Consider the following 11,576-nt stretch of genomic DNA (forward strand, 5'->3'; position numbering starts at 1 on the left):
CTGTGGACATGGCTGATTTTTAATGAATTTCAACAGATTATGAGAACTCTCAAAGAAAAAAGTCCAAAAGGTTTTTCTGAGGTTTTCTGAGGTTTTTCTCTCTCTTTTTACACTTTGAACTGTCTATTCTCTCTGACTGTTTTGTGTATCGCCATAAAAATTGACAGGGTTGTTAAGCAAGCGTTTCCGAGTTCGGGACTATAAGTTATGTAAGGTTTTGTTTTGAAATGAGCTTATGGGAAGCCTCAGAACGGCATGGGGGGTATTTTCAATTTAACATTGCAGAATGTGAAAAATCCCCGCTGGCTATAGTATACAGCCACTCTCGTGGCTGTATAATTAAGAAAAAAAACCTTAGGAAATTCTACTTCTAACATTGTAAGGGTGGACACGTTTGCTGTACATTAATTGCGCAAAGGATTCATACGCTTTATTGATGGTGGAGAAGAAACTACATGAACAGAGCGTGTGCCCCTTTCACAAGGTCTGGTGATGTCCTCTGCCAATGGATTTTTGAAGCGTGAATTTAAATGTGTATCATTTCCCAGAAAATCAGACACCACCCCATTGCTCTGATTGGTTCAGTTTTCCCGGGTTTTCCCCCAGACATTCACGCACATGCGCAAAAGTGAAAAAACATTATTGGATGGGAATGAGGGAAGGGGTATGGAGAAATGCCCACGGACCGCCCACAGCTCTAAAGTCTGCGGTATTGCATCCGAGCGCCTTAAGGTAAAGCGGATGATTCCCTGTTTAAAAAGGCAAATTGCATTTTTTGCGTTACTGCAGATGAGGATTTAACTGTGAGAAAATCCGCAAAAACGGGTGACGTTGTATGGACCATGGAAAATTAACGAATACACAAAGTGATCATATCGCACATTATACAGTCATTTGGATGTGCCCTAAGACAACATTCCCTGTAATAGCAAACTTGGGTGCCCATCATAGGAACACAGGAAGCTGTCTAATACTGAATCAGACCATTGGCACCCCTGGCTCAGTATTGTCTACACCAGGAGTTCCCATACTGTGGTCCACAAGGTGCATTCAGGTGGCAAGAACATAAGAAGAGCCTGCTGGATCAGGTCAGTGGCCCGTCTAGTCCAGTGTTCTGTTCTCACAGTGGCCAAGCAGATGCCCATGGGAAGCCCTCAAGCAGGACGTGAGCACAAGAGCACTTTCCCCTCCTGCAGTTTCTAGCAACTGGTATTCAGAAGCATACCGCCTCCAACTTTATTTATTTATGTATTTATTAGATTTATATCCCGCCCTTCCTCCCAGTAGGAGCCCAGGGCGGAAAACAAAAGCACTAAAAACACTTTAACACATCATCAAAACAGACTTTAAAATATATTAAAACAAAGCAACCATTAAAAATGTATTAAGATAAAATATTTTTAAAAACATTTTAAAAGCTTTACAAACATCTATTTCAAAAAAAGTTTAAAAACATATTTAAAAGCTAGTGGCCATTGATAGCCTTTTCCTCTATGAATTTGTCTAATCTTCTTCTAAAGCCATCCAAGTTGGTGACCATCACTGCCTCTTGTGGGAGCGAATTCCATAGTTTAACTATGCGCTGTGGCATGTCTGTGAAGAACACTTACCGTTTTAATTCCATGGAATTCAAATTGTAATACAATATAGCAAAGTATAAGAAGTCAAGGAAGCAATTAAAAACAATTAATAATCATACAGCATCTAGCACAGCACTTTACAATTGCTATAGACCTTGAATCAGAGTGGCTGACTGTTAAACCACTCTGGCCACTGGAGCTCTGTCAGTGGAATAAGAGTGTCCTCTCAGCACCCTTCACAAACTACACTTCCCAGGATTTTTGGGGGAAACCATGACTGTCTAAAATGAAATAAAGGCCTGGTGTGGGTGTGGCCCCCTGATCAGGCAAGCCCAGCAGCTGGGAGTCTGACTTTTAGAACACTGACAGTTGGTTCTTACTGAGCTTGCCGGACGTTATCATTGAGTTCCATGTAAAATTCTTTAAATTAATTAAAAATAAGCCAGGCATGTTTTAAACTTTAAAACTGCAGAAGATGAAGCTCATGGTATGGGGCAAGGTCAGTAATAGCCTTATAGGTCTTCTGTGAACATGGCTGATTTTTAAATAATTTCAACGGATTATGAGAACTCTGACAGAAAAATGTCCAAAAGGGCTCTGGGTTTTTTCTCTCTCTTTTACACTTTGAACTCTCAATTCTCTCTGACTGTTTTGTGTATCACCATGAAAATACAGAGGATTGTTAAGCAAGCGTTTCTGAATTCAGGACTATAGGATTTGTAAGGTTTTGTTTTGAAATGAGCTTATGGGAAGCATCAGAATGGCATTGGGGTATTTTCAATGTAACATTGCAGAAGGCAAAAAATCCACACTGGCTATAGTATACAGCTACTCTCGTGGCTGTATAATTCAGGATTTAATTCATTTTTATCCAGTACTGCCCCTAGGCACTGGGAAGCGGGGCAGTTGTCCCGGGCCCTGCGCTTTGGGGGGGCCTGTGCTTGGTGATCTTTTCCGTTTCCGAGGGCAGGCATGCCACAAGAGGAGGCCATGCCGCTCAACCACAGGCAAGTGCCTGGTCCGGAGGAGTCCCAGATGCCGCTGTTGTTCATGCCCTCTGGAGCCAAGGATGGTGAAAAGGCGGCGGATGCCAGCCAGAATCCTTCGGCCCTGCAGCCTCTGTTCGCCCACGTAGGGCTGCTGAGCCAATCCAAAGGCTCGGCCTATGTACTGTGCGCCATGGCTGGGCCGTGCAAAGCAGGCAGTGCCGGCTGGTGTGTGAGTTCTGCCGGGCGCCCTTCTCTGGGCGTGGAGCCCACATCCAGCCCAGCAAGCAGGAGCCTGAACTGGCCTTGGTGCTGCAAGAAGCACTGGAGCCAGCCGTGCGCTTGGCACACTACCCCCGGGCACAGCTGGAAGTATGTGCGCTCCTCTTGCAAGATGGTGGTTCAACGCTGGCCCTCGCTGATGCGAGCATCGAACTCTACGACCTTGTGGTGGCCTGCACTCTCTGCCGGGCGCCAGGGCCATCGGGGGAAAGTGGCTGCTGCAGCCCACGCAGAGCTTGGAAAAGTTACTTTTTTGAACTACAACTCCCATCAGCCCAATCCAGTGGCCAAGCTGGCTGGGGCTGATGGGAGTTGTAGTTCAAAAAAGTAACTTTTCCAAGCTCTGACCACGGAGCCCAAGGAGAGCGCCACCACCGCCCACCTCACTGTGGTGCTCCTGCCCTCTCTCAACCAGGTGGCCGGGCTACTGGGCAGCGGCAAGGGTGGACCCCCCCAACAGCTGGGCTCTAGCCGTGTGCCTGGGCCTCAACGGCTGCCAGCGCCTTTACCCGCTGCTGCGCCAAATATATTCGTAAATAAAATCTCTCTCTCTATATATAGATACATAATATAATATATAATATAAATATATATATAATATAGAGAGAGAAAGAATGTGGGGGGCGCCCAACTAAGCTTTTGCCCCGGGCCCCACACATACTAAGGGCAGGCCTGATTTTATCCGTGGAAGTGCCAGCTCCAATGCTGCATGAGCCAACCCCACTCACTCCACCCCCAACCTTTCTACACGGAGGGTGAATATTTGCAAGGGCTTTACAAGCACATGGAACCCATTTCAGGCCTTCTCTTCAATAAGAGAGAGAGAGACCCCCAAAGTTAGAAAGCCTGTATGGCATGGAAGATAGTGACATCAAACCACTTCTGTTTCCTGCCCAGGCCTTCATTGGTATCTTTGCTTGGCCTTGCTTATCAGGGAGCACAAATGAGGGAAGGTGGAATGCAGTGGGAAACCTGGCATACATATCTACTTATTTTAAAGAGTGCCCCCAACTTACCTAGTAATTATTATATTTGTGTCTCAGTATTGTTTTGTTTTGTTTTGGTAGATTCACAGAAAACACAAACCTTTAGAAGATTAACCTTTGGGTGTTTAAATGTTTTTATTTTAATCAAAAGAGCTATAGATATAAATATAGATATGTAGTACAGATACACACACACCATTACACAGACTAATGAAAGTTCACCTTCAGAACACCTCCATTTTTCTTTGCCTTGCCTCTTGTCCTTCATGTTTGTTTATTTGTTTGTTTATTTATTTCATTAAATTTATATCCCTCCCTTCCTCCCAGAAGGAGCCCACTGAGTGACAGCCCACAACGAACCACAATGTGATGCAATATGTTGGTTTGCCACATACCACTTGAGGGGATCTTACCTTCCACTTGTTAGAATTCGATCCCTAGTGAAGGTATCCTCAGAAGGCCTGCTGTTCAAGCATGCATGCACTTTCAGGAGAAACTGAGCCATCATTAAATTGACCTATCATTCATCATAAGCCTATAACTCACCTGTGATGCTTTGTTCCTATGTGAACTTTCTTGTGTCTGACTTTAATGAAATATGGCTTTATATTTTCTTTGAAGGCAGATCAAAATGGGTGTGATTGTTATAGCAGGCATTGCTATTGTACTATTTGCTTTCAGCCACCATATGAAAATCCCTTTTGGAGACATGTGCTTCTCAGGAATAGGCACAAGTGGTGCAATGCCTCAACATCATGACTGAAAATATGCATATGCAATTAAACAGCATTAGCATTGTACCACTTTTCTAAGAAAGCTCACATTTTCTTGGCAGCAAGCACAAAAGATGTAGTAAATGCTATGAATCACACAATACAATGCTTCATTCTTGTTAATGCTTCTGCTGAGAAGTCTGCAATGCCAATCAAATTCTGACATCATTTTTCCCTCCCCTCACACAGGTTTCCATTCATAATTGAGAACCTTGGGGGTTTGCCAACAAGATAAATATTTGTTAAGGTGAAGTTGCAATTACTTTGCCTTGGAAAGGACCTGCAACTACCCACATCAAGATAATCCTATCAAAAGCAAGATGGCTTATTGTTTAAAGAAGAAACATTTTGTTATTTATCTGATATAATATAATTGTTCTTGCTACAATCAGAGAAGCTGTCATAAAAATATATTAAAATTACCCCACAATTGCTTTTATTAGTCACACAAGACTACAATGTTCATCACCCCACCATTAATTAAATCAGTATATCAGCTGTAGGTTTGGAACAGTAGAGGCCAGACTACATCTTGACTTAGCTGCATGCCTTTTCTTTCATTAAACTGAATGCTGTTGAATGTATAACATAAGAAAACAAAAGAGCTTGTCTACAGTTTGAATGGATGCTTTATAGTTGACTTGTCAGCTAAGTTATACTATGGGAACAATGATCCACTGAAACAGACAAAACACATACACTTTACCTTCCTTGGTCCAAGTTCCTAAACAATTTCCTGATGTCCAACTCTGAACAGATCTGTGACAAGCGAAAAGAGCTATGCTAAACAAATGTAGGCAGCAGCAAGCTTTGTTGAATTCAGTGGGACTTACTTCCTCATAGGTACAGCACAATCTTGCACATATTTGATATGTTCTGTAGATAGGTCTTACTCCCTGGTAAGTGTGCAAAATGTTTCAGCCTTAGAGGATTTCATTTCAGCAATGTTCCCATCTACAACAAAGCGTGGATAAATAAGTGATCCACATTCAAAGAAAAATGAACTGGTAGCATAAATACATAATCTCCCTTCAAATACTTTCTGCACAGAAGCTGCTTCAAAGTCATGTATTTGATGTTGTTCGATGTCTGTATCAGTTATCCATCAGTGATACCTCTCTCAAAATTACCAAGCCTGCAGAGAGTTCTAACTTGAATGTACTGCATATTTCTTATCTATTATTTGGACTCATCTTCTGCCTTTCTTCCAATAAGGGGCCCAAGGCAGCTTACAAAGAACAAAAACAATTGTGCATATGTGTGTGTGTGTGTACATTTATGTATTACAAAAAAGACAAAACTATTATAAAATCACCAATAAAATGCCACAAGCTACAGAGCAAACAACAGGGCAATAGATCAGTAAAAGAGAAGAATAAAAAACTCTTCAACAAACACTTAGAAAAGTAATAAAGTCTTTACTCATTTCTTGAAACTGTCCGCTGTGGGAGGGCCAACCATATTTCCCCAGGGAGGGAATTTCAGAGTCTGGGGGACACTACAGAAAATGTTCTGTCCTGTTTCCCTGCCCTCCTAGACTCCCATAGAGGCCCAGTAACTCACAGGCTGCGAGTGCTAAGTCTTAAGAACTTTTGTTACATTATCTCTCTAGGCTGCCCCCCAATAGGAACCTGCCAGCAGCATTCTATACCAACCACTGTTTCTGGACTGTCTTCAAGAAAAGTACAACATACAGTATGTTGTGGTAATCTATCCGGGATGTTACCAGGGTATGGGTCACTGAAGCCAGGCTAACCCAGGCTGCTTTCACACATGAGGCTGATTGGGTTAGTTTAACGGATTAAAAAGACAGTGCTTCTGTTCCGATTTCCAAAATTCCTTTCACACTACAGTACCTGTTGCGTTAAGGAACAAGTAGCTTTTCAGCCAATATACCGGCATTTCATGCAAATGTCTTGCACACGGCTGCAATGAACAACATCTTGTTTTCATCCCTCACCCACTATACACATTCACACTGTCCCCCACTGTGTAGGAGATCTTAAGATCTCGTCCCATCGCCATGCAAGCCCTCTCCCTTTAGGATCTGACTTTTTAAATTATTTTAGTTGTATTGACACGGGAGTGTGTTGGAGTTGCTATCTGCACTGATGCCGGAATACCAGTACAATTTTCATCAAGCAAAAAAACCCCGACACAACTAAAGGACAGGAACGTAGTGCATGCTGGGATGCCTGTCACATGAGCGGCTGCAGCTAGCACAAAATTTCCACAATCTTCTGGTTTCCCAGCCTTGCAAACAGATTATTTCTGGTATTATTTATCACAAAAAACTTGCACTAAACTTGCACTATATTCAACTAGAATTCCAGAAATAGCTTGTACATAATATGAAAGGTCAAATTTAATGCACAAATTACCAGGTAAGAAATCATCAGAATAACAGAATAAAGTGCAGTGTGAAAGCAGCCCTAGTCCAGGAACAGCTGTAGTTGGCACACCAGCTAACTGAGCAAAGTCTCTCCTCACCACTGCAACCGCATGGGATTCCAGTGATAGTTGGAATTAAGGAGCAATCCCAAACTACTTACCTCCTCCTTTGGGAGGAATGCTACCCCCTCCAGAACAAGAAGCTTGCATACCTCCCAGATGTGGGAACCACCAATCAGTACCTCCATCTTATCAGGATTCATCCTCAGTTTATTGGCCCTCATTCAGCCCATTACTGATTCCCAGCAGTGGTCCAGCACCTGAACAGCCTCTCTTGATTCAGTTGGAATGGAGAGATAGAGTTGGGTGTCATCAGCAAACTGATCATACTTTACTCCAAAACCCGGATTCCCCCTAGCTTCCTCTTTTAAATTTCCTAGCTTCCTCTTTAAAATTTGAGCTAGCTAGTACCAGCTAACTCATGGTGTGACAGGTGTCACTGCATCACGAGCCATTCATGTGCAGCAGGTTGCCACACACAAATTGGATAAGACAAAGAGGTCTCCCCAACCCACAGAAAATAGAAGGAATTATGCTGGTAGGAGTTCCATGATAAAGGTTCAAAGGTCAAGGGGAAGAGCCTTAGCTCAGTGGTAGAGCATTTGCTTTGCATGCAGAAAGTCTGTTTCAATATCCAATGTGGGAAAGACTCCCTGCCTGAAAATGAGAGCTGTTGCCAGCCAGTGTAGGTAATACTGAGCGAGTGGACCAACGGTCTAACTCCATATAAGGCAGCTTCCTATGTTCTATAGCAATTTATTTTAGTAGCAAAATTAAGTGTTTTTTTTTTAATCAGCCAAGAAGCAGTATCCTGGCAAATTTAATCATGTGGAAGTCTAAATGGTTCTAAGTTGTTCTTCAAATTTAGTGCATTAAATTTCCACCCTTATACTTTTTTTTGCAAAAATCTCATTTTCAGATTCAAAATTTGTACATCTCAGTTATGGATACTGTGGTATTTAAATAACTTACAATTTAGGGTTTTTTTAAGTGCCCCTCAGAACTCAAAGCTCAACATTAAAAATTGAAAGTTGGACATTCATTCATTCAATCAAAATCTATCCAAAATTCCTTTCAGCTCTTCTCCTTGCATATTGTTCTGTTGATGACATTCTACAAGTTGCTCAGGCAATACAAGCAAATGAATCACAGTGAGGATATTAGTCTGTCTTTGTTACACGTAGGGGAGCGGTTTGGTTTATCTGTGTATTTTGTAATGTCAGTTTCCATGCCTGTGCACAAATGCTTCTGACACAACAGCTGATTCTGCCTGATGTAGTGTGATATGAGCTTGTGTATTGACAGGCAGATAACCATAGATCCAACTAAGCTTTATACACTGAGCTATACATTATGTAACTTCCTTTTCGAATTAGGAATTAACTAACAGGCTTTTACTCTGATTCAATTTATAGCCATGTTAAATCCACTGAATTCCTCCAGCATCAGAGGGATACTCCTGAGTTTCTTAGGCTGCAATCTTATCCACGCTTCCTTAGGAGTAAGTCCCACTCAACTTAATGGAGCTTTTTAAACTTTATTTATTCAGTTTCTAGCCCACCCTTAACTGATTAACAACCCCAGGGCAGATTACAGCATAGGAATAAACAAATCTGTCAATTTCAGTTTCTCTCTGTTTCTAATTTTTCCAATCTTACCTTCAGTTCACCACCTCAGTTTGCAGTGTTGCTGAGTGATTCTTTTAGAAGTCTCCACAAGAATTAATCAGCATTTTTCTGTGTGTTCTCCTTATATACATTTTTGTATGCAATTTTTGCCTAATATACAGTGTCTACAAGCAAGTTTTCCTTATGTAATGCATTTTGCATATTATTTTCAGTTTGCCTTTTTAAGCACACTTTCCCAATATATGACTTTTGTACACATTCTTTGGTTGGAGAACTGCAATGCAAAATTCAGAGAAGTGCGAATTTCAGAGGACAGTTGTTTCAATGTACTGGTTAGGGAAATGTGAATTAGGTAGGTTTGCATTAAAATGCAAACAGAACTGAATTTCTCCATCATTCCTAGTTACCGCATAGAAATATTTTTTTCAAAAACCTATCACAGTTAAATAAACAACCAAAACAGAAAAAATATAATTATTAAAACCATAATATATAACACTAAACTGAGTAAACAGGTATAGGACTGCACTGTAAATGTTATAGCCAATAGCTAATATCTTACCATTGGTAAATTAGAAACCCACAAAAGTAAATCAAATTCTAATAATTTATGAGAGCTATATGGCGATAAGAATATGGGGATAAAAACAGTTACCTACTTTACAGGACTATTTTAAGGACATTTATTTATTAGATTTCTATCCCGCCCTTTCTCCCATTAGGATCCCATCCAGTGACGAGCAATTACAATTCTTGCTGCCACTAGTAAGGTTACTCGGGGCCCTGGCTCCTTGGCTGTGTATGGACAATGGATTCAATGCATGGGTGAACCCCGGTAGGTTCCGCTTTTGCCCGTGAAGGCAGTTTCCCCAAACCACACTTGATGTCATATATGATGCATGCCGCCTTTGCACCTTTGCCTCGCTGCCCAGGGCTTGCTGGAGTTGGACAGGCTTTCCCTCACAGATGCGAGGGAAGTTGACTGCACTCGCCTCCGCTGCTGGTGGTCCTTCCCCGGGCTCACTTCTGGGCTTCTCCTCCTCCCTGCCGCGGCAATGTCATCCATCCTGCCCTTCATGCCGCCCATCATCAAGCAGCTGCTGGGCTGGAAGAAAGGCGAGCAGAACGGGCAGGAGAAGTGGTGCGAGAAGGCGGTCAAGAGCCTGGTGAAGAAGCTCAAGAAGACCGGGCAGCTGGACGAGCTGGAGAAGGCCATCACCAGAAATTTCTGACTTGCTTTGGAGATAACTTTTTCCTACAGAAAGTGGAGGAAGCAATCAGAGGATCAGCTATCCTGGACTTGCTTCTAACCAATAGAGATGATTTGGTGGATGAAGTGGCAGTTACGGGAACTCTGGGGGAAAGTGACCGCACCATACTTGAATTCTTGATTTTAACAGAAGCGAAACCTGAGAGTAGCCATACGCTCACCCTGGACTTCAGAAAAGCTGATTTTAATAAACTCAGAACCATTGTAAGTACAGTTCCATGGCAAGCCACCCTAATGAGAAAAGGAGTCCAAGATGTGTGGGAGTTTCTAAAAAACAAAATTCTAAAAGTGCAATGGCAAGCAATTCCAACAAGGAAAAAAGGGGGAAGGCAAAATGATAACAGATGACAAAGAAAAGGCAAAAGTCCTCAATTCTTACCTTGGCTTAGTCTTCTCCCAAAAAAGGGTCTATGACCCTCCCAGGAAACATGGAGTAGAAGGGACAGGATTGGAGCTTGAGATTGACAGACAAACGGTCAAGGAATACCTAATCACTTTGAACAAGTTCAAATCTCCAGGGCCCAATGAATTGCATTCTAGAGTATTGAAGGAACTGGCTGAAGAACTCTCAGAACCGCTGTCTATTATCTTTGCGAAACTATGGAGGACTGGTGAAGTGCTGGATGACTGGAGGAGAGCTAATATTGCCCCTATCTTCAAAAAAGGCAAAAAAGAGGAAACCAGGGAACTACAGACCAGTCAGCCTAACATCAATCCATGGAAAAACTCTGGAGCAGATTATAAAGCAGTCAATCTATAAGCCCCTTGAAAACAATGCAGTGATTACTAGGAGCCAACATGGATTTATGAAGAACAAATCCTGCCAAACTAATCTTATCTCATTTTTTGACCAGGTAATCTCCCTTGTAGACAGTGGGAATGCTGTGGACATAATATATCTCGACTTCAGCAAAGCTTTTGACAAAGGGCCCCATGATATTCTGATTAGCAAGCTAACTAAATGTGGGCTGGATGGAACAACTATCAGATGGATCCACAGTTGGCTCCAGAATCATACTCAAAGAGTGCTTATCAATGGTTCCTTCTCAAACTGGGCAGAAGTAATGAGTGGGGTACCACAGGGCTTGGTCAGGGCTCTTTAACATTTTTATCAACGACTTGGATGAGCATGTTTATCAAATTTGCAGATGATACAAAATTGGGGGGCATAGCTAATACCATGGAAGACAGAAAGAAAATTCAAAGGGACCTTGATAGGCTGGAGCATTGGGCTGAAAACAACAGAATGAAATTCCACAGGGATAAATGCAAAGTTCTACACTTAGGAAAAAGAAACCAAATGCCCAGTTATAAGATGGGGGATACTTGGCTCAGCAATACGACATGTGAGAAGGATCTTGGAATTGTCATGGATCACAAGCTGAATATGAGCCAACAGTGTGATGTGGCTGCAAAAAAGGCAAATGCTGTATTAGGCTTCATTAACAGAAGTATAGTTTCCAAATCGTGTGAAGTATTAGTTCCCCTCTATTCAGCACTGGTTAGGCCTCATCTTGAATATTGCATCCAGTTCCGATCTCCCCACTTCAAGAAGGATGCAGACAAACTGGAATGGGTTCAGAGGACGTCAACAAGGAGGATCAGGGGACTGGAAACCAA

General features: G+C 42.2%; 1 pseudogene; it reads left to right on the forward strand.

The window, feature by feature from the left end:
- Window positions 1-2,570: 2,570 nt before the first annotated feature.
- LOC133377900 (exosome complex component MTR3-like) lies at window positions 2,571-9,918 on the forward strand (annotated as a pseudogene).
- Window positions 9,919-11,576: the final 1,658 nt, after the last annotated feature.

The sequence above is a fragment of the Rhineura floridana genome, chromosome 2, assembly GCF_030035675.1.
Source record: "Rhineura floridana isolate rRhiFlo1 chromosome 2, rRhiFlo1.hap2, whole genome shotgun sequence".
In the NCBI taxonomy this organism is placed as follows: domain Eukaryota; kingdom Metazoa; phylum Chordata; class Lepidosauria; order Squamata; family Rhineuridae; genus Rhineura; species Rhineura floridana.